The following is a 21773-nucleotide window of genomic DNA, read 5'->3' on the forward strand; positions in this document are numbered from 1 at the left end:
ATGTTATACCTACTTGGGGCTCAGCAGTGTGTCTGTCTGTACATGCAGGAGTGAGGTACAGCCTTCTCTTCCAGCTTCCTCCAGCCTCCTTTAGTCTCCTCGTGTCTCCTCTAGCCTTCTACAGACTACTCTAGTCTCCTCCAGCTTCCTCCAGCCTCCTCTTCCAGCTTCCTTCAACCTCCCCTAGTCTCCTCCAACCTGGGAGCGTTCCTCCAACCTCCTCTTCTAGCCTCGTCCAGCCTTCTCCAGCTTCCTCCAGCCTCTTCCAGCCTCCTCTATCCTCTCCCTGCTTCTTCCAGCCTCCTCTAGACTCATAGTATAGCTATGACTCATGGTGAAGCTCGTGATGGTTGCATGATCTGTGATTCTAGCCCCCCTAACTTTTCTGGGAAATTTCCATTTCTTATGCCTCCTCTGCCCAGCTTGGCCTGACACAGATCTAGGCCCACAGAAGCCTTCTAAAGGACTTGCTTCTTTTTCTCTTAAGACCCTCCAGGAATCTGTTCACACCGTGGGAGGAAAGCTTCAATAACACTGAGATTGAATTTTCCTCCAGCCTGGGGGGATCAGGGGATTAAAGTCAGATTTAATTTGATTTTAGACAAATAAAGTACTGTGACATTTATTACACACCTGAGTTGCTGGAGAAAAATTCTGACCTGCTATGTAATGTTTGCAGGGCCGCCGAGCAACAGCGGTGCAGGCCATGTCCTGCACCAGGTGCCCCACTGAGGGGCATCCTGTCTCTGCCCAGAAGGAGGGTGAACTTCTGCTAGTTCCTACAACATCAGTGTTTGTCCATCAAGTCCTGTACCTACAAGCTGCAAACCCCTAGGGGATTTGGCGTGTATTCTGGTACCAACCTTGGATAGGGAATGAACTGGAGGAAGCAGGGCAAGAGTAACTGATGGAGGCATGTCAAGGTTCTGTGCAGGGGTCCAGGAGTGAGGCCAGGAGGTCTGGACCAGAGCAATGCCAGTGAGAGAATTGCTGTGACTGCAGGTAGATGGCGCTTAGTCTTCACAATATTCAGACAACGGAGAACAAAGTGAGCTTTGCCTTGTTCTCCTTCAGTCTTTTGACTTCAAAAATATTACTGTTCTTTATATTTTAGGGTTTTTTTTCCAACAAAACCAATGTTCAACACTGCTATCAAATCTGTTGGAGTGGCTCCCAGGAGAGGACATGCCCACCACTTGTTCATCCCTTCACTTGTTCCTTTACCAAATATTTATTGAGCAGCTACTATATGCCAGCTTCTACTTTTGGAGCCAGGGCCCAACAGTGAATAAGTCAGACAAAAATGCCTGTTCTTGTGGAACTTATATCTCAGTGGAGGAAATGAGCAATAAATACAAAACCAAGAATATTTCATAACATGATCAAAAGTGATGAATATCATGGAGAAAACAGTTGGGTGAAGAGATGTAGAGAGAGAAGGGACAGATGCCACTGAAATGGGGTGGTTCTGGTGAGCCTCTCTGAAAGATGCTGTGTGAGAACTTTTGGAGGTGCAAGTTAGCTGTGGAAGTATCTGGTGTAAGACTCTTCTGGGTAGAGGGAACAGCCAGTGCAAGGGTCCTGGGGCAGGATAGTGTCTGGCACACACAATCTTCACACTGCCTACTATACTCCTTATCATTCTCTACTTTTTGCACACTCCCCAAAGTGGGGCACATCTATTCCAGGGCTCACCTCTATGTGTCAGGAGAATACCGGAAGTTTTAAGATGAGCAGGGTTAACTTCACTGAAGTTTCAATTTTATGAAATTTTTTAATATTAAGAAGTAGGATGCAAAACTTAGACTAATTTTTAAGCTAAAATAGGAGGCTTGCAAGAAATATGTTCATAAGGGATCCCAAACTTCTCTTCTCTTCTTGTCTTGGGAGCCATGAGATAGTTCTACTATCATTTAGGGTACCTAGGTGGGAGTGGATGAGATGATAGGTGTACACATCTCTCTCTCACGGAAGGTTTTATCTTCTAAAATCATTATTGCCTTTGCTGGACACCTTGATGGCTATATAGCATTCTGGATAGAGAGTCATCCTCCTGTCTTCTTGCTTCTATATAAGCTGCCTGCAGCCCTCTAGGGCCTGGGTTCAGATCTCTCACTATAAAGGTCTCATGTGCACTTCATACAGGTGCCAGGAAGACAAGAAAAGGGAGGGAAGTAGGCTGAGTGTAAGACAACAGGGAGTGTGGCAAACTGGAGAACATCCAGCCTCTATAAAAGGAGCAGCTTCTCCTTACCTCTAGGAAGACCCTGCAAGCCATACTTTCCCATTTTTTATTTATTTATTTATTTATTTATTATTTTTTATTTTTTTACTTTCCCATTTTTTAAAAAAGATTTTATTTATTTATTCATGAGAGACAGAGGAGGGCAGAGAGAGAGACAGAGAGAGAGGCAGAGACATAGGCAGAGGGAGAAGCAGGCTCCATGGTGGGAGCTCAATGCGGGACTCGATCCCAGGGCTCCAGGATCACACCCTGAGCCAAAGGCAGACACTTAACCGCTGAGCCACTGAGGCGTTCCTATTTTCCCATTTTTTAAAAGCAAAATCAGACACCTGGATGTCATGCAAAAAATATATTGATTTTTCAAATATAGACAACTATATTAAAAATCTCTGTAGGCAAAATTTGGGGAAATAGCCCTGCAAATACATACATTGAAACCCAGAGCAATAGGAAAAGCCCCTGGGGAGTCCCGACTTGGTAGCTGATGGAGGCCTAGTGACACGTGCTCTGTTCAGTCCTTGAACTGGACCCAGCCTGATGAGGTAAGTAAGTTTCCTTGGCATGACAGGCCACCTTCAAGGGTGAGTGAGTTCATCCTAGATAGATGGTGGAGCATCTGGCTGGAAAACCCCAGTTTCCTACTCAAGGACTGAGTCTGGGGGTTACATGTCCAAACTATGTCCACATCACTTGCTACTTACAAGTATTAAACACATTTAATCTGAAAGGGAGAACTCATAAAAACAAAACATTTAGGGGATTCTAGATCCAGGTGTTCAGAAACGTCCTCGGGAAACTGCCTTTCTCCTTTGACTCTGCTTTGTTCTGATGTAGGTATCAGGGAGGCTCCCACCACTGAGTGCCAAGATGTTTGTCTGCAATGGCTGACTTGTATGTGGCACCTCAGCAACCCCTGTAGAAACAATGCCTATTTTCTGATAGCTCCAGCAAAAGTCCTTGGTTTGGCTCTAATGGAGCTCTGTTGAGTTGCATGCACACATTTAGAGACTGGAAGAATTACATCAATGGGAGTGGAGTAGAGGCCCCTAAATCAAGATGGCATTTCCAGGAGATATGGAAGGGTGGGTGTTGGGCAGGCAAAACCTATAGGATTCTTATTGGATATAAATATTGGACAAGAAGTCTCAGTTTTCTAGGCATCACCAGACGCTCCTTCCTCCCCCTTCCTGTATCCTCCAGCCATCCATCCCTGTGGCCTTTGGCAAGGAGACACTGCTGCTTCCATCTTGGCAGGCATATTGATCACCTGTCAGAGTCTTGACACCCACATTTCATTTCATATGGTGTGTCAGAGCCTCTTGGACCTCAGCCTCCACCGCTGCCCATCCCTCTCTGCTCCCTGGCAGCCACTCTCCTATTCTCTTTCCCACAAGAGATGAGCTGTCTCATGTTTTTTGACTCTCACTTGACTGGGGTGTGCTTATATTTTATTCTTTCTACCTCTTTCCTCAATTTCTCCGTTCTCTAGTGAGGCCCTGAGAAGGATCCCCATTCTGCTCTTTCCTAGATGCTACTCCCTTATACTCGAGATGCTTCCTGTCCTATCCAAGGGATGGCAGACCTTGTCCAAAGCATTTTGGATGAGACCCAAGGCTCCCATAGGCAAAGATCCTTTGAAGCTAAATGGGTTAACTGGGGGAACAGGGCTGAGCAGGAAGACAGAGGCTAATACCTAGAGGGAGATTCCAGGTTATATCACACAGAAGATAAGCCTGCAGAGTCCAGTGAACTCTCTGAATGTTTCAACCCAACTACTTGTCATAGATGTCCAAGACTGTGTGAAAAGCTGCGAGCAGCAGAATATAATCCATATTTCCTTTTCTCCTGTACATTTTACTCTGGTGGAAAAAATGCAACTGATTATCACACTTGAAATTATAATTATCAGTGGAATTTATCTCCCATTCTTAAGTACTTCCTCAAGTTGTTAGATGTTGCTCCTTACCAAAAACCAATCTTCTAGCAAATAAAAACAAATTAGAGCATTATTTATTTAAGGAATTTATGATTTGTATAAAACCTTATAACCTAGTACTTTCAGGATGCTTGTTTTATTTTTGTATGTATATCAAATACAGTAGGTTGGTTTCCTGAATAATTGGGATTCCAACTGGATAGTCTTTGGCATGATGATAATAAAAGCAAAAACTAAAAAAAAATGACATAATTCCTAGTCATCTACAGCTACTTTTATAACTTCATACAGATAATGAATTAGGCTAAAATGCACTATAATATTTGGTAGACTTCCCTGAGTTGAAGAGATGGATTTAGGAGTCTGCGAAGGCCAAAGCAAGGCAGCTGGAGTTCACAGGGTAGAGTACTGGATAAAAGAGCATCGTGGAGAGAAAGAAGAGGGAGACAGAGAAAAAGAGAAGGAGATATGGGGGTAGAGGATCACCCACTCCAGTCTTCACTTGCCTAATTTTCAACATGTGTGTATCAGGAAATCCTCTAAGATCAGGGAAACAACCACTTGAAAAGATTCGAGGAGCCATCACTGGAGTTCCCACAGGGCTGGATATAATTTCTGTTCCCATCAGCCAAACTTCATAAAAATTACAAATCATTGGGTAAAAAGAATACTCAGTAGTCCTGCCTAACAGTTTAAAAGTAAAGGCCCCCCGAAAGATCAAATTGTCCCAAATGTAAATTTATAGCATCCCTGAACAAAGCACAAGAATATTTATTGGAGTAAAAATATTTTCAGCACCCAGCTTTGCGCAGTGGCAGTATCGTAGCCAGTGAGCTTTATCTGAGGTGTGATTATTGCTAATTGAAAATATTTCCAGCACCCAACAAAATCCATAATAGTCTGGCATTCAACAACAAAATTACCAAGAATGCAAAGAAGTAGGAGAGCATGAACCATAGTGAGGAGGAATATCAATAAATTAAAACCAATTGATAGATGAAACACATGATATAATTAGCAGAAAAAGACATTAAAAGCATTATTATAACTGTTTTCCATATATTCAAGGAGCTAGGAAAAAGATTATGTACATTAAGTAGAGATATGTAAGATATAGAAAGAGGTGTTACTTGATAAAATTCAAGATGCTTAGTTAAGTATGAATTTCAGATAAACAATGAGTGATTTTTTTAAGGTGTAAGTGTACCTTCAAATACCACATATAACATACACATGCTAAAAATCATTCATGATTAATCTGAAATTCAATATAAATTTGCATCTTGTATTTTTATTTACTAAATCTGGCAACCGAAAAAAGACTCAGATTGAACTTCCAGAGATAAAATCCACAGTGACTGTGGTATAGATGTATACACCCACTGAATGGAATTAAGAGCAGATTGGACTTTGTAGAAGAAAAGATAAAAGAACTTGAAGACATAGCAATAAAAACTCTCCAAAATAAAAGAGAGAAGAGGGCTAGGAAAACATAGAGAACAGTAACCTAATAAATACACATTTAATTGGAGTGGGTGCCTAAAGGGCCAAAGGGGATAAAAGAGTATGCAAAAAATAATAAGCACAAATATTCCAAATCTGACAGAAACTTTGAAGCCCTAGACAGAGTGAGAGAAGGTATATATCACCAATATCAAGAATGAAGAAGGTGGAGTTATGGAATCACTGTAGACTTTATAGTTACTAAAAGGATAGATGAATAATGCTATTTTGATACATTTGACAATGCAGATAAAATGGAAAAGTTCCTTTCAAGAGACAAACGAGCAAAGCTCTCAAGAGAAAACTACAATCAGAATAATATTTTTTAAAAAGATTTTATTTATTTATTCATGAGAAACACACACACACACAGAGCCAGAGACACAGGCAGTTAGAGAGCCAGGCTCCATGCAGGGAGCCAGATATAAGACTCGATCCCGGGACTCCAGGATCATGCCCTGGGCTGAAGGCAGGCACTTAACCGCTGAGCTACCCAGGAGTCCCCAATCAGAATAATCATATCTCTCAAAGAAATTGAACTTGCACTTAAAACAAAGAAAACTTCAGGTCCAGATGGTTTATTTGGTGAATTCTATCAAACACTCAGGATCTTCCAGAAAACAGAGGAGGAGGAAACACATTCCAACTCATTCTGTAAGGTCAGAATGACCCTGATACAAAAACCAGACACAAAAAACCATCACATGATTTTAAAAAGTACAGAACAATGTCTCTCATGAGCTCTTATGCAAAACTCTTAACAAAAAGAGAGCAAACAGAATTTAAAAATATATAAAAGACTAATACATGGTGACCTAATGGAGTTTATTCCAGAATTGCAAAATTAGTTTAACATTAAAAATTCTCTCAATTCAATTTAGCATATTAATAGTCTATACAAAAAAATCATCAAAATAGATGTTGTGAAAGCTTTTGATAAAATCCAACAGCCATTCCTTAAAAAAATGTCTTAGGAATAGGAGGAAACTTTCTCAATCTGATAAAAAGCATCAGTGCAAGACTTAGGGTCAACATCATAGTACTAGTGGACAGACTGAATGCTTTTCCCTTAAGATCAGGAAAAATGTAAGCATATCCACTCCCACCATTTCTATTCAACATTGTGTTGGGGAGTTCTATTCAGTACAATAGTCAAGGCAAGGAAATGAAAGACATTGAAATTAAATGGAAAGATGTAAAACTGTCCTGCATGTGAAAATATGTGGTGGAAATCCTATGGAATCTGTAAGAAAGACATGAGAACTCATATATGGCAAGGTACAAGGTGAGTGCACAAAAACCGTGTACTCTCAAAAAAACAATTGGAAACAGAAAATTTTAAAATACTATATATAATACCATAAAAATATGAAATGATTTGGAGTAAATCTGACAAAAGATTCAAAAGATCTGGGGCACATCTGGGTGGCTCAGTGGTTGAGCATCTGCCTTTGGTTCAGGTTGTGGTCTCCAGGTCCTACGATCAAGTCCCACATTGGGCTCCCCACAAGGAGCCTGCTTCTCTCTCTGTCTATGTCTCTGCCTCGTTCCCTCTCTTTGTGTCTCTCATGAATAAATAAATAAAATCTTTTTAAAAATTCAAAAGACCTATACACTGAAAAGTGCAAAACGTTACAGAAAGAAGTAAAAGATTTAAATAAATGAGGAACAACACTGTTTGAGGATCCAGACTCACCATTTCCAAAATGTCAGTTCTCCCCAAATTCCAAAAGAAGAAAAGAAATCATCTAATAGTAATGAGCACCCATGTTAGCAAAGAAGACAGATGACAAATAAGCACATGAAAAGATGCACATTGTTAGTCATCAGGGAAAAAAAATCAAATGCCCAAATTTAAAAAAGACTTATAAGTTATTGGCAAAGATACAGAGGAATTGGAAGGCTCACACACTGCTGATATAACCATTTTGGTAAACAGATTGGCAGTTTCTTCAAAAGGTATACATATTTTACTGCACAGTCTTTGCATTCCTATTTTTTCCTAACAACCAGATGCCCATATAAAGGCTTTTCCATGAGCATTCTTTATTTGTTATAGCCATAAACTGGAAACAAGCCAAATATCCACTGTCATGGGAATGGATAAATCAATGGTGGTATATCCATATAATGGAATGTGGCAATAAAAAGGAATTAGCTGCTGATATATGCAACCATGTAGATAAATATAACAACAATTGCACTAAGTGAGGAAAGGCAGGCAAAAAAAGAGTACCTACTGCATAATTCCATTTCCACGAAATTATTGAAAATGCGTATTGGTTGATAATGACAGAAAACAAACCAGTGATCCTTTGGGTGTGGATGTTGGAGGGATCACCAAGGGGCATATGGAAACTTTTGGAATAGGTCTATTCGTTATCTTGTCTTGCTTCACAGGTGTGCGCCTATGTCAAACTTATCAACCTGTACACCCTAAATATGTGAAGTTCACTATATACCAATTATATCTTGATAAAAATACTACACAATACCAAAACAGAATGATACCCAGAAAGTCTGACCCAGAAACTTCTTGAAAGGACTTTTATGCAAACGTATATGTGCCAGGATATTCACTTTAGCACTGTTTGTAATGTCAAAGTATTGGCAAACTGGCTAAATGTCACAACATAAATGTATCTTAATAGGAAAGTTGTTAAAATAATAAACTGTATGCCCACATAATGGACTATGGTGCATTCGTTTAGAAATTCTTTTTATGCTGAAGTAAGATGATCTCCAAAATCCACGGTCACAATCATGGTGAATAAGATAAAAATATATATAATTTAATGTTTTTGGTAGACACTAAGAAGATGGGGAAATCTATATTATATGTTGTATATTTGGATCTAGATAGATAGATAGGTATAGAATATTTCTTTTTTTTAGGATTTTGTTTATTTATTCATGAGAGACACACAGAGAGAGGTAGAGACACAGGCAGAGGGAGAAGCAGACTCCCTGCAGGGACCCCAATGTGGGACTCGATCCCAGGACCCCGGGATCTGACCTGAGCCACCCAGGTGCCCCAGATATAGAATATTTCTAAAAGAGTTTCCAAGAACTTAGTTACTGGTTGTTTCTGGGAAGGGAAACTGGATTTAGGGTTAGAAAGAAAATTCAGTTTTTACTTCATATGGACTTGTAATTCTGATAGTTTTAATATATACATGTATTACCACACTTTTTAAAGTACAAAAAAAATCAGAATCATAAAAGTAAAAAAAATAAGTCTCTAAATTAGAATTACCCTCAGCAGATTCACACCTGCAGCTTATTGCAGTGTTTGGGATAGGTGTTAGTTCGGGTAGACTAGGCTGTAGTGCAGTGACAGATAGACCCGAACATGTAATGGATCAACACATCCATGCACACCAGATGTGTATTTCACTTATGTAACAGTCCTGCTTGAGCGTTCAGATCAGGAGAGCAGCTTTTCTTCACGGAACCACTCAGAGACTTGAACTATTTCCATCTTATGGATCCTCCTTCCCTTAGGGTCTTAAAATATGCTTCAGCACACAGCAGAAGGGGAAAAAAGGGAATAGAGAAGCAAGCATGGGAGGCTTTATGGGCCAGACTTGAAGTGGTTCACATCATGTGTGCTCTCATCGCATGGGCTCTAGCTTTTCATATGGCCACACCAACTGCAAGGGAGTCTGGGAATTGTGGTATGCTTGGTGCATAGGAAGAAAGAAAAAATGGATATTGTGGATAGCCAGTAGTCTCTAAGTGTCACGGGATTAGTCAGCCCTCAAAAATAGACATTGAGCCAGAGGTTTACAGCATCCCACGGGAATGGAGCCCAGCGAATGATTTCAGGTCCTCTCGGCATTGCTTGTGCTCTGTCCCTGTGTCCATTCCCTGAGTCCAGCCTTCTGAACTGTCAGTGCGGAGACTGCAAGTAAAAACAGCATCACGAGGGATCCCTGGGTGGCGCAGCGGTTTGGCGCCTGCCTTTGGCCCAGGGCGCGATCCTGGAGACCCGGGATCGAATCCCACGTCAGGCTCCCGGTGCATGGAGCCTGCTTCTCCCTCCGCCTGTGTCTCTGCCTCTCTCTCTCTCTCTCTCTGTGACTATCATAAATAAATAAAAATTTAAAAAAAAAAAAAACAGCATCACGAGGCTAATGCAGATGAGGATGAGGCTGGAAAGCAGTAGATCTGGGTCCTTGTCTGCATTGTTATTACCTAAGTCTTGTTTCTTTGTGTGTAAAATGGGATAAAGACAATTTTATTCCTAGAAGGGTTTGAGCTCTACCTTGGTAGTTCAGTCTTTACTGGTAGGTGAGGAGGGAGAGAAATCTAGGGTGGAGGGGAAGAAACTGGTGGAAAGAAGGAATAGAGGAAGGAATCTTAATTTCTATGAGAACTTATTTTTTTAAGATTTTATGTATTTATTCATGAGAGACACACAGAGAGAGGCAGAGACATAGGCAGAGAAAGGAACAGGCTCCCTGTGGGGAGCCCGATGCGGGACTCCATCCCAGGACCCCGAGATCACGCCCTGAGCCAAAGGCAAGACGCTCAACCACTGAGCCACCCAGGTGTCCCTTTTATGAGAATTTATATGTGCCAGATTCAGGTAGTTTCTTTTTATGTATTAATTGTTTTAATTCTCAGGACAATGCCGTGAAATGTCACTATTACAAGCTCCATTCTATACATAAGGAAACAGAGTCTAGAGTAGTGAAGTCATTTCAAAGGGTCACTTCAGATTCACGGTCACACAACTAGCGTGATGGAGCTGGGATTAGAACCCAGATATAAATTTATGACTCAAACCCTGTGCTCTGCGCCAGAAAAATGCAGCCTGGGGGCTCCTGAGTAAATCCACTTTCTTTGCCAGAGCTTTGGATCAGAATCCCCTCTCTGCTCATAAACACATTGGCCCAGAGAGGTGGAGGTTCCTCCTGCTGTTGATTTAATATTTTGGAGGAAATAGGTTTATGACCTAAATATATTTCTCCCTGTTAACTGTTACAGCTTCTTTGAGCTTCACATTTGGCTTAACATTGCTTTATGGTTGGTCTGGAGCTTGTGCAGTGGGTTTGGCTGGGGTCCTCCAGAGGCACTGCTGCCTACTTCTGAATTCCCTTGCTACAATTTATCCTGAGTCTTATTAGGTCTATATCTGGATTAATTAGAGATTGAATTTTAAAGCGTGTAGTAGAAAGCTTAATCACACTGACCAAACAAAAAAGAGGTTTACTTTTCTCAGGTAGTGAGAAATCTGGAGTAAATCATCCTGTGGCTTATTCAGTAGCTCTGTGGCACCATCCGTATCTCAGGCTCTCTCCACTTGGTCTTTCTACCATCCCTAGTGTATGGAATTTGGCCTTATGCTTATTACCTCTTGGCCCCAAGATGGCTGCCACACCTCCTGACATAGCACTCAGATTCCAGGCAGGACAAAGGGTAAAGCATGAAGGGAAAATACAAAAATAGAAGCCAGTCACATCTCTTTCCTTTTCAAAAGCCCAGAAACTTCACCCATTGTCTTCTGATTTTTTGTTTTTTCTTTTTGGCCAACACTGAATTATGTGGTGACCCTTATCTGAAAGGAAGATTGGGAAGTGATTATTTTTAAACACACACCTTGCCAACCAGAACATGTTTGGGATTTTACTAGTGATAGCGGGTACTGGAGCAGGAAACTATTAGTATCTGCCACGATCTTCCAAATATCTTTTGGATGTGTCCACTTCCCTTCATCTGCACTGACACTTCAGGCCATTGTTATTTCTCTCTTGGACTCTGAAATAGGTTCTTATTTGGTATTTCTACATTCCCTCCTAACCCCCCTTCCCCCTACACACATAATCTATTTTCTACACTGTGGCCAGAAAGATCTTTATAGGACATAAATCTGACCATGTCACTCCCCTGCAGGATAATGTATTGAGTTAGTACTATGTGCTTTATGCTTTTGCTGCTGTTAAAGAAAAAATGAGAACTATCTTCCTCCCTTCTCCTCAAAATTGATGTGCAAGCAGAGTCTTAATTGAGTCTTAGCGACCTGGGGCTTCTTTGGCCCAAAGGAAGAGTTAGGAGCTGCAGGGATGCTTGATGTAAGGAGGCGAAGGAACTTCAGTTCGGAGAGCATTTGCCAAAGATTAGGGGTGAGAACAGGTTTGGGGGTTCTGTTGCATCAGAACCCTGAGCACTTACTCCTTGCAGTTCTGTTAGGAAGTGGCTGACTTAGGAGCAGAATGGCCACATGGTTCATCAAAGTTACTGGGCTCAGATGCCAAGACATGGACAGACATCCTCAAGGGACCATAAGGAATTGCAAAAGTGATATGTATTTAGGCAAGACCAGCCTGGAGGGCCTGCAAGCTTTGCATTCACACAGAGCCCCTCACTAAAAGACCCTGAGCTCATTTAATACATTTCAGTCACCACCTTAAAAATCCTTTTTTTTATGAATGAGGCAATTTATTAACCCAGCATTTATTCTAATGCTTCTTTTCGGCACCATCGTCAAATTCTTAATAACCTTTGAATAAGGGACCCGCCCCCCATTTTCATTTTGCACAAACTAAGTAGTTGGTCCTGATATCAGGTGACAAGTGTGACCCAGAAACCTGACTGTGTAAGCCTCCTGGGACTTTTGTTTGATCCTTTGGGGAGCTGGGCAAGAAGACCTCCTGATAACTGAGATGAAGCTTCCTTCTGGACGAATGGTCGGAGTCAGGTTTAATCTGATTCTTGGGACAAAGCGAAACAAGATGATATTTCTTGCACCTGAGCATGGTGGTGAAGTGAAACTCATACCTTTGTGATGTTCAGAGGGTTCTCATAATGCTCAGGACACACTCCATTTCCCAGAAGTCCACACATACCGGGGTCTATACAGAGTCAACAGAATGGAAAAGATCTACAAAGTCGATGCCTTGTAACTAGGGAAGAAAACTTTGTGTGACCCTAGAGGAAGAGGAGTGGAGAGATGAGAGGCGGAGAACTATGCACCCCTTTTCCTTGCCAGAAGACTTATAGGAGCGAGCCCCTGGCCATAGCCACATTTGGAGCGAAAGGTGATTATGGCTCATTCTCTTAGGTCATATGCACATCTCCGAAACAGTCACTATGGCCAGGGGAGCAAAGTACCCTGACTGGCTGCTTCTTCTTCTTCTTCTTCTTCTTCTTCTTCTTCTTCTTCTTCTTCTTTTTAAAAAAACTGACTGGCTTCTTAAAGCCAGATTTGCCCATGAGCATTCTGAATAAATGAACCAGTTATCTTTTTGCTCATGCTGGTTTCTATTGGGTTTTGTATTTGCAACCAATGAGATTGCTTGGCCTGGAATCCAGGTCTTAAGGAGTCCTACTTCTTTCCACTGAACTCATAAAAAATGGAGCTCTCTCCCTCACTATTCACCAGTTGTGAATAAAATTGACCCAGGAAAAAGGTCAAGGTCAGGATGAGCCTTTATCCCCCTTGGCCCCCATCCTGGACAAAAGGGAGGTGTGGATTCCCCTCCTCTCACCTCTGAACAGCCTGTTCCAATCAACATTATTTCCTCCCTCATTTTACCATTTAATAGGAGATATTTTAAAAGATTTAAAACATTTAAGTAGGTTAATTATTTTCAAAAAGGACAGCAAAGTTTTCAAAACTGCCTCTGTCAGTAAATTTAAAATACAATAAATAATTTAGGGCCCAATTTTCTCTCCACAATGAAGAATTAGGAAGCTTCAGTCTTTCAAAAATTCTCTTTTTAAAAAGCTACAAATTCTTCCTCTTCCTGGCCTCCGAACTTGGCAGGGTAGTAAGCCATAAAGATGTGAGACTGGGCTGATGATCATGTTTTGGTGGCTGTAATTCCTTTCCAGCAGGAAACATTTCTTTTTAATTGGGGTTGTTTTCGAGGATGTTCAGATTGTTCCCTTTGTGAACAAAAGAGATGAGATATTTATTTATGACCATTTTGCAGAGGCAAAAACTGAGACTCAGTGAAGTTAAGCAGCTTTATCAGGCAGGTATAATAATCTGAATAAATGCATTTCTTCTAATAATTGGATTTCCTTTCTCTGGAGGAGAAGGACCTAGCCTCATTCTGAAGGGTCAGGTCTCTCGGGGGTGAGCAGGACCCATAGCTCATTCAGGGGGAATGCAGAGATGGGAAGGAAGGAGTTCACTTATTTATTTTTTAAGGATTTTATTTATTTATTCACGAGACAGAGAGAGAGAGAGAGAGGCAGAGACATGGGCAGAGGGAGAAGCAGGCTCCCCACGGGGTACCCGATGTGGGACTCAATCCCAGGATCCCCGGATCACGACCTGAAGGCAGATGCTCAACCACTAAGCCACCCAGGCATCCCAGAAGGAAGGAGTTTAAAAGAATGTGCAGGCAAGGCTGGGAAGTTGAGGTAACCAAGCACCTTGTCATAGTGAAAAGCCCTTAACCTCCCAGTGTCAAAGCCACAAATGGAGGAAGGCATAAACTGGAGCCTAGAAAGATCTAGAGTAAAGGAGGAACCATATAGTGTAGTTGTAGTGAGTTGGGTCAGGGAGAAAGAGGAGAAAGAATATATTAACACCTACTGCGCTCTCTTCCTGCCCTGCAGAGCCTCTGTTGACCAAACCCAAGTAGAAGGCAGAGAGCAAAGGATTGGGGGAAGAGGGAGGCAATCCCTAGAAGAGGGAATCTTGGTACATGGGGCAGGGCAAAGAAGTGTAGAAAATGAGTCACAATGGGTGGATGAGCTAGGAAACAGAAGACTCGCACCATTAACATTATTTTTTCAACCTTAAAAAAATTAGTCTTTCAGATTCAGCTGAAATATATGGTTTCCCACTTGTACAAACATAATTTTACTTATGTTCATATATTCTTAGCAAATGGTTCTCTCTTAAACTATGTCTTATACACCCATAAAAAGTAGAGTCCTTCTGGTTGTGATTCACCTTTGTTGTTTTTGGAGCTGGCAGGTTCTGCAGGACATCAACACGCTGGCGGGTTCTGCAGGACATCAACACGCTACCTTCTGTGATCTGCAGGACAACCCAGGGTTATATGTACCCATTCTACAGATGAGGAAACCAAGAAAGTTTGAGATACTTTCCCCAAGTAATAGAGACTATATTGCAGAGGAAGGAATTGAAGCAGGTCTCATGATGACTAGCAATAATTAGTACCTGTTTTCTGACTCTCTTAGCAATTTTCAAATATATGATATGGTATTATAAACTATAGTCACCATGCTTTATGTTGCTTTCCCATAATCCATTTCTCTTTTAACCAGAAGTTCGTACCTCTCGACCACCTTCATCCATTTCTCCCACTCCCTACCTCTGTCAGTCACCAATATGTTCTCTGTATCTATAACTATGGATTTCCTAGATTACACATATGAGATCATACAGTATTTGTCTTTCTCTGTCTTATTTCTTTAGGATTTTATTTATTTGAGAGAGAGCGTGAGCACATGCAGGAGTAGGGGGATGCAGGCAGAGAAGCAGACTCCCTACTGAACAGGGAGCCAGATGTGGGGCTCAATCCCAGGACCCTGGGGTCATGACCTGAACCAGAACTGAAGGCAGATGCTTAATGACAGAGCCATCTAGGCTCCCTTCTTTGTCTTATTTCACTTAGCATAATGCTCTAAAGGTCCATCCATGTTATCAGAAATGACTGGATTTCCTCTTTTTTGTGGATAGATAATATTCCTCTGTGTGTGTGTGTGTGTGTGTGTGTGTGTGTGTGTGTGTATCACATTTTCTTTATTCATTCATCATTGGACATTTGGGTTATTTCCATGTTTTGGCTATTATAAATAATGCTGCAATGAATATGGGGATGTAGATGTCTTTTTAAAATAGTGATTTTATTTCCTTTGTATATGTACCCAGACGTGGAATTGCTAAATCTTGCTGTAACTCTATTTTTAACGTTTTGAGGAACCTCCATGCTGTTTTCCATGATGCCTGAACCAATTTACATTATTGGGTGTATAATCTTGGTGGTTCTAGTGTCCGCTGACTTTTGCTCATGGTGCATTGTTTCCTTTTCATACCGTGATTGTTGAATTGGGAATTTATTATCAGCAGAGCTTTATCTGTGGGAATCCTATATGGTCTAATGTGGTGGTGTATCTTCCTGGAGCAGTATTGTTTTTATTTCTTTCAGATTGTCCAGGGATAGCAGCTTGTTTTAATGTTCACTGATCAGCATGGGAGTCCAGGATAAATTCTGAACCTGGAAGTGTCCTTGTCATCTCCCTATTCTGGTGGGTAGTTTAATTCTGATTCATGTCTTCTCTGGGATGTATCCCCTTGACTTCTCATATTTTAAGCATAAATCTGTGGTCCAGTCCCCTTCCTTCCTATGCCTAAAGCCTCATCTCAACATGCATCAACCCATCTTCCATGATTATCACACAGCCCATATATCCCAGGGACAAATTTGGTATTAGCTCAGCTCTCATTTCCCCTCCTAACTTGTACCGTCCCCTGCCCTGGGGACTCTTTATACTCTTTTGTGAGCATGGCATGCATTTAAAAGATGTTTATCATATTTGTCCCTCATTTCTAGGTGTTTTATTCCATGAAGGTTTTCAAGTTATCATCTCTTAAATTGTGCTGGAAATAGTAGACCTCTGATTTTGCTGGAAGAAAGAGTTCTGTTCTTAAAATAGTGTTTGATACTCAGTGATCTAGTCCAACATCCTTCATTTTGCAAAGGAGGAAATATCCATGTCCAAGGCTAGAAACTTATTGAATCACATAATGTGGCCTACAAAAAGCAATCTCACATGGCTCAACTGAATACAATAGCATGCAGTGACTCAACACAAAGAATATCCAGGTAGAAAGAAAACTTCAGGAATCACCCAAGGGACCAGCTACAATGGAATTACTTGAGAACCATAAAATACCACAAACTCTCAGGTCCCACTCCCAGAGATTCTGATGTGTAGCCTATCACATCTTTTTAGAAGATTCTGGTGCATGGCCCTACTTGAGAACCTCTGACTGGGAACAATGATGCACCCAAAGCAGATATAATCACCACGCCTTGGCAAGTAGTTGTCCCCAACTCTGCTGACACTATTTAAGTGACAAGCAACTCATTACCTCAGATGGTCCACTCTCATATGCCTGCCTCATGTTCCCTTCTTATTATGTTTCCCAGGACTGTCCACTCTCAATACCTACAGCACTTCCTCTGGTCCTCTCCTGTCCCCTTGCATAATTTCCACAGGGTCATGAGAATCATCTTAGTATTTCCTTTCTTCATTCAATATGGCCCTGACTCTGGCTTTGAACCATGATGTGCAGAAGGGGGAGAAGGAGAAGAATGAGGAGGTAGTTTGGAGAGATACACTCAGCATAATCCTCCGTCCAGGAGGGACAGATGTTGTAGAAAGAGGGAAGCAGAGGAAAGAAGTGGAAGTCACCCATGGCTTAGATCCTGCTCTTGGAAATCAACTTTCTTACTCAGGTAGCAGCAGATAAGACAGATGAGAACATGTGGCCTATTCTTGAAGGTTTAGTGCATCCTCAGAGGTATGTGTGTGTGTGTGTGTGTGTGTGTGTGTGTGTGAACAGAGAAGCAGATGGACAATGCTCACCAGCATTTCACTTCCTTCACTTTGTATAATTGGAAACAGAAAGTTCTTCTTATTCTGCTTTCAGAAAGATTATGATCAATACATTTCCTGGGCCCTGCCTTAAGACTTCCTTCTGTCAGGTGCTGTCTGTACCACCTGTTTTCAATCCTTGTGAAGGATTTTATTTCGGAGCTTTTCAACTATCTGGTGAAGTGTGGCACATGGAAACATGTCCCCTGTAGGAATTGGGCATTGAGAAGATGGCAGGACTGTATGGTGGGGGAGTTGAGATGCCAGAGTGCATGATGAATGGGGGACAGTAGATAGTGTCACTTTCTGTCCTATCTGCAGAATGGGGATGGGACATGGGTGGTGTAAACAGAGGCAGGACACTCCTACTATGGCTGCTTGGCATGTCCTGGGCCTGACAGGATCTTCAGATCTGGATTCTGATTACTGGCACCCAACATGAGGGTGGTAGAAGCATGTCCCTGGTTTCCCACCCACTTTCCTGGAACCTGCTTGCCTGTGCCCTTGTTACTGTTGTCACAGCTTATGTCTGAGGCTGGAAGGCACTTTTCTCACTCTGTCTTCCACTTAATGTTTGGTAGGAGCCAGTCCAGGTGACTGGGGTAACTCTGTGTGTGTGTGTGTGTGTGTGTGTGTGTGTGTGTGTGTGTGAGAGAGAGAGAGAGAGAGAGAGAGAGAGAGAGATGTAGAGTGTTTCTGATAATGTGTAGTGTGTGATGCGAATGTATGGAGTGTATGTGAGAGTGTGTACAGCAATCTCACAGACTATAGTTTACTACCCTTGTGCCGGGAAAGTACATGGGGGTTTTGCATCCACATTGAGTAGCCCAGATGCTATGATTTGGGGTCTTTTACTTGTCCCACATGGGTGTTCTGCTCTTCTTCCCTGATCTGGCCACCCACTCTCAGTGTCGCCTGCTGCCACCTCCAAAATCTCTTATATGAGCTCTGAAGGAGATCAGAAAACTAAGTTTGTTCGAATTCTGCGGAACACATGACTAAGCAGTCTTTGAGGGAACAGATGGAGTTGTGACAGGATCTGGCTTCCTGGAGGGCCTTTCTTGCCTCTCTGCAGGTCAGCTGAGTCCAGGGAAGTGATGGGTGACAGTGACCAGTCCTAGCTGACGAACCTTATCCTATCGCAGATTATATAAAGTTCAACACCTTGAAGAGGACTTACTTGCCTAACCAGCATTTCTGGCTCTTTACAGAGGAGATCAGTTCAGTTTCTTTCAAGCAAGATCTTCCCTGATGTGCTTACAGTCTCACTTACTCAGAAACCAGAGGTACAAATACCCAAAAATAGTGTGCTATATGCCACTGGCTCAGATATTCCTCAGAAAGAAAGATTTAACCAGATCATCACATCAAGAAGATTCTTCAGAGTTGAGAGAATTAAACCTAGGATTCACTCTTATGATCCCCAGAAAAATGAGAAAAATGCATGGTATCCAGTCCCTTGTCTCAAGAACTTCCTCTGTAATGCATAGAATCATTGACATTGGCCATCTAATCAACCCACATCTCTAAGATAGAGTCCTTACACTTGAGAACTTCTGCTTGAGGTGGTTCAGGAGCAACAAGAATGTGGGCACACAGAAGTTTATTTGGGAGGAGATTCTAGGAAGCAGGTGCCACATGCCTGTACAGCGGTGGTGAGCAGTGACCCGTGTGCTTACACGGGAGTGTTGAGTGGGGCCCCGTGTGCCTGCTCAAAAGTGGCGAGTGAGATGAGTGGTAAGGGGATGTGGGTGGAGGCCTTCAGAACCTGCCACAGCTATTTACTAATTTTTGAGTGGCAGTCATGAGCAAGTCTTCTTGCACTGGCATTGCACACACTGTACCAGTTTCCCCAATATCTGTTTGGTTATTCTCTGTGTTAGGACTCCGTGAGAGCCTTACCATCCTTTCTCTCATTTCTTTTTTTTTTAATAAATTAATTTTTATTGGTGTTCAATTTACCAACATACAGAATAACACCCAGTGCTCATCCCATCAAGTGTCCCCCTCAGTGCCCGTCACCCATTCACCCCCACCCCCCGCCCTCCTCCCCTTCCACCACCCCTAGTTCATTTCCCAGAGTTAGGAGTCTTTATGTTCTGTCTCCCTTCCTGATATTTCCCACACATTTCTTCTCTCTTCCTTTATATTCCCTTTCACTATTATTTATATTCCCCAAATGAATGAGAACATACACTGTTTGTCCTTCTCCAATTGACTTACTTCACTCAGCATAATACCCTCCAGTTCCATCCACGTTGAAGCAAATGGTGGGTATTTGTCGTTTCTAATGGCTGAGTAATATTCTGAAGTCAGTGAAGACTCATCTGACGATACTCATGGCCCTGGTACACCAAGAAGAGCTGAGCCATTAGAATCCTTAGTTATTAGCAGGTGTCACCTCTGATACTGGTGCTGTCACTGCAGAGCCAATGCCCCCTGTGCCAGGAGCAGCATCAAGAGCTCTTATAAGCCATTACAGCCAATGACTCTAACAGGGAGCCTCTGGCTTCATGTTTAGCCTGCAGAGAATTTTGTTTGGTCTACAAAGTGTCTTAAAATACGTGAAACCAGTTGCCAACATTTCAAATGTGTGGGGGTTTCATACAAAACACCGGATTTCTGGGTTCTCTTGAAAAAATGGAAGACTTGCAAATGTTAGAGTCCTATTCCCACTTGGTAGCAGTGGGCTGGAGCTGAAGAGCAGTTGGTCCCTTCATTGGGACACACACTTCCCATATCACCAGTTTCCATGGGGCTACCTGACTCACATAGAATCCTTCCCTGGCCTCCATGGGCACTGGCACTCGCTACCCTTGCCCTGCCTTCCTCAGCCCCTGCTCTGTCACCTTGGCCTTATTTCCTTGCTTTGTATGTGTGCTTCTCTGCTGGGACTGGATTACTACCCTGTTCTTTCATCCTTCTGACTTTTTTTTTAAATTAATTTTTATTGGTGTTCAATTTACCAACATACAGAATAACACCCAGTGCTCATCCCGTCAAGTGTCCCCCTCAGTGCCCGTCACCCATTCCCCTCCAACACCCGCCCTCCTCCCCTTCCACCACCCCTAGTTCGTTTCCCCGAGTTAGGAGTCTTTATGTTCTGTCTCCCTTCCTGATATTTCCCAACATTTCTTTTCCCTTCCTTTATATTCCCTTTCACTATTATTTATATTCCCCAAATGAATGAGAACATACACTGTTTGTCCTTCTCTGATTGACTTATTTCACTCAGCATAATACCCTCCAGTTCCATCCACGTTGAAGCAAATGGTGGGTATTTGTCATTTCTAATGGCTGAGTAATATTCCATTGTATACATAAACCACATCTCCTTTATCCATTCATCTTTCGATGGACACCGAGGCTCCTTCCACAGTTTGGCTATTGTGGCCATTGCTGATAGAAACATCGGGGTGCAGGTGTCCCGACGTTTCATTGCATCTGAATCTTTGGGGTAAATCCCCAACAGTGCAATTGCTGGGTCGTAGGGCAGGTCTATTTTTAACTCTTTGAGGAACCTCCACACAGTTTTCCAGAGTGGCTGCACCAGTTCACATTCCCACCAACAGTGTATTTGCAAATGACATATCAGATAAAGGGCTAGTTTCCAAAATCTATAAAGAACTTATTGAACTCAACACCAAAGAAACAAACAATCCAATCATGAAATGGGCAAAAGACATGAAGAGAAATCTCACAGAGGAAGACATGGACATGGCCAACATGCACATGAGAAAATGCTCTGCATCACTTGCCATCAGGGAAATACAAATCAAAACCACAATGAGATACCACCTCACACCAGTGAGAATGGGGAAAATTAACAAGGCAGGAAACAACAAATGTTGGAGAGGATGCGGAGAAAAGGGAACCATCCTTCTGACTTTGATTCTCCTATTCTCTCTGGATTTTGTCAGCCCCTTCATCTACAGTGTAGGACTGGTTCCTATTCTCTTCACCATTTGCTGAAGTTGGGCTACAAATGAATAGCAGTTGTGATTTCCCCACACAAACTAGAATTTGAGTGCCGCCTGTCACCTGGCCTCCTGCTGCCTTTATTTACTAATCTCCAAAATTTGATACTGGCTGGACTAGAGTCCCAGACAATAGGGAACCTTGGCCCGTGTATGTGTATACCATGGGTCTATGTCCTTGGGAGAAGCACTAGGGTTTGACCTATCTCTGGAATTCCCCATATCATCCACCTTGGGCTTCTCCACTTCCCAACAGACCCTACTGCTGAAGTCCCAGCATGCTCTGTGCTTGGATCCATTCAGGTCATTAACATGAAATATATCATAATTGTCACCCCCGTTCCAGATGGGTTTGTTGCCATGCAATCTGAAAAGGGACAAACCATGCAATTCAAATTCTCTTTCCTGGTCTGAGCCCAGCTAATTAGATCTGCATTGAATCCAGTGTTAGAAAAGAACATAGTGCCAATCTAGCAAAAGCAAACAACACTTTTCTCCAGTTTTTGTCATACATATTGGGGTT

General features: G+C 42.2%; 1 pseudogene; it reads left to right on the top strand.

The window, feature by feature from the left end:
- The first annotated feature begins 4981 nt into the window (after positions 1-4981).
- LOC112929376 (U4 spliceosomal RNA) lies at positions 4982-5063 on the top strand (annotated as a pseudogene).
- The last annotated feature ends 16710 nt before the right edge of the window (positions 5064-21773 follow it).

This window comes from Vulpes vulpes, chromosome 3 (genome assembly GCF_048418805.1).
Source record: "Vulpes vulpes isolate BD-2025 chromosome 3, VulVul3, whole genome shotgun sequence".
Taxonomy (NCBI): domain Eukaryota; kingdom Metazoa; phylum Chordata; class Mammalia; order Carnivora; family Canidae; genus Vulpes; species Vulpes vulpes.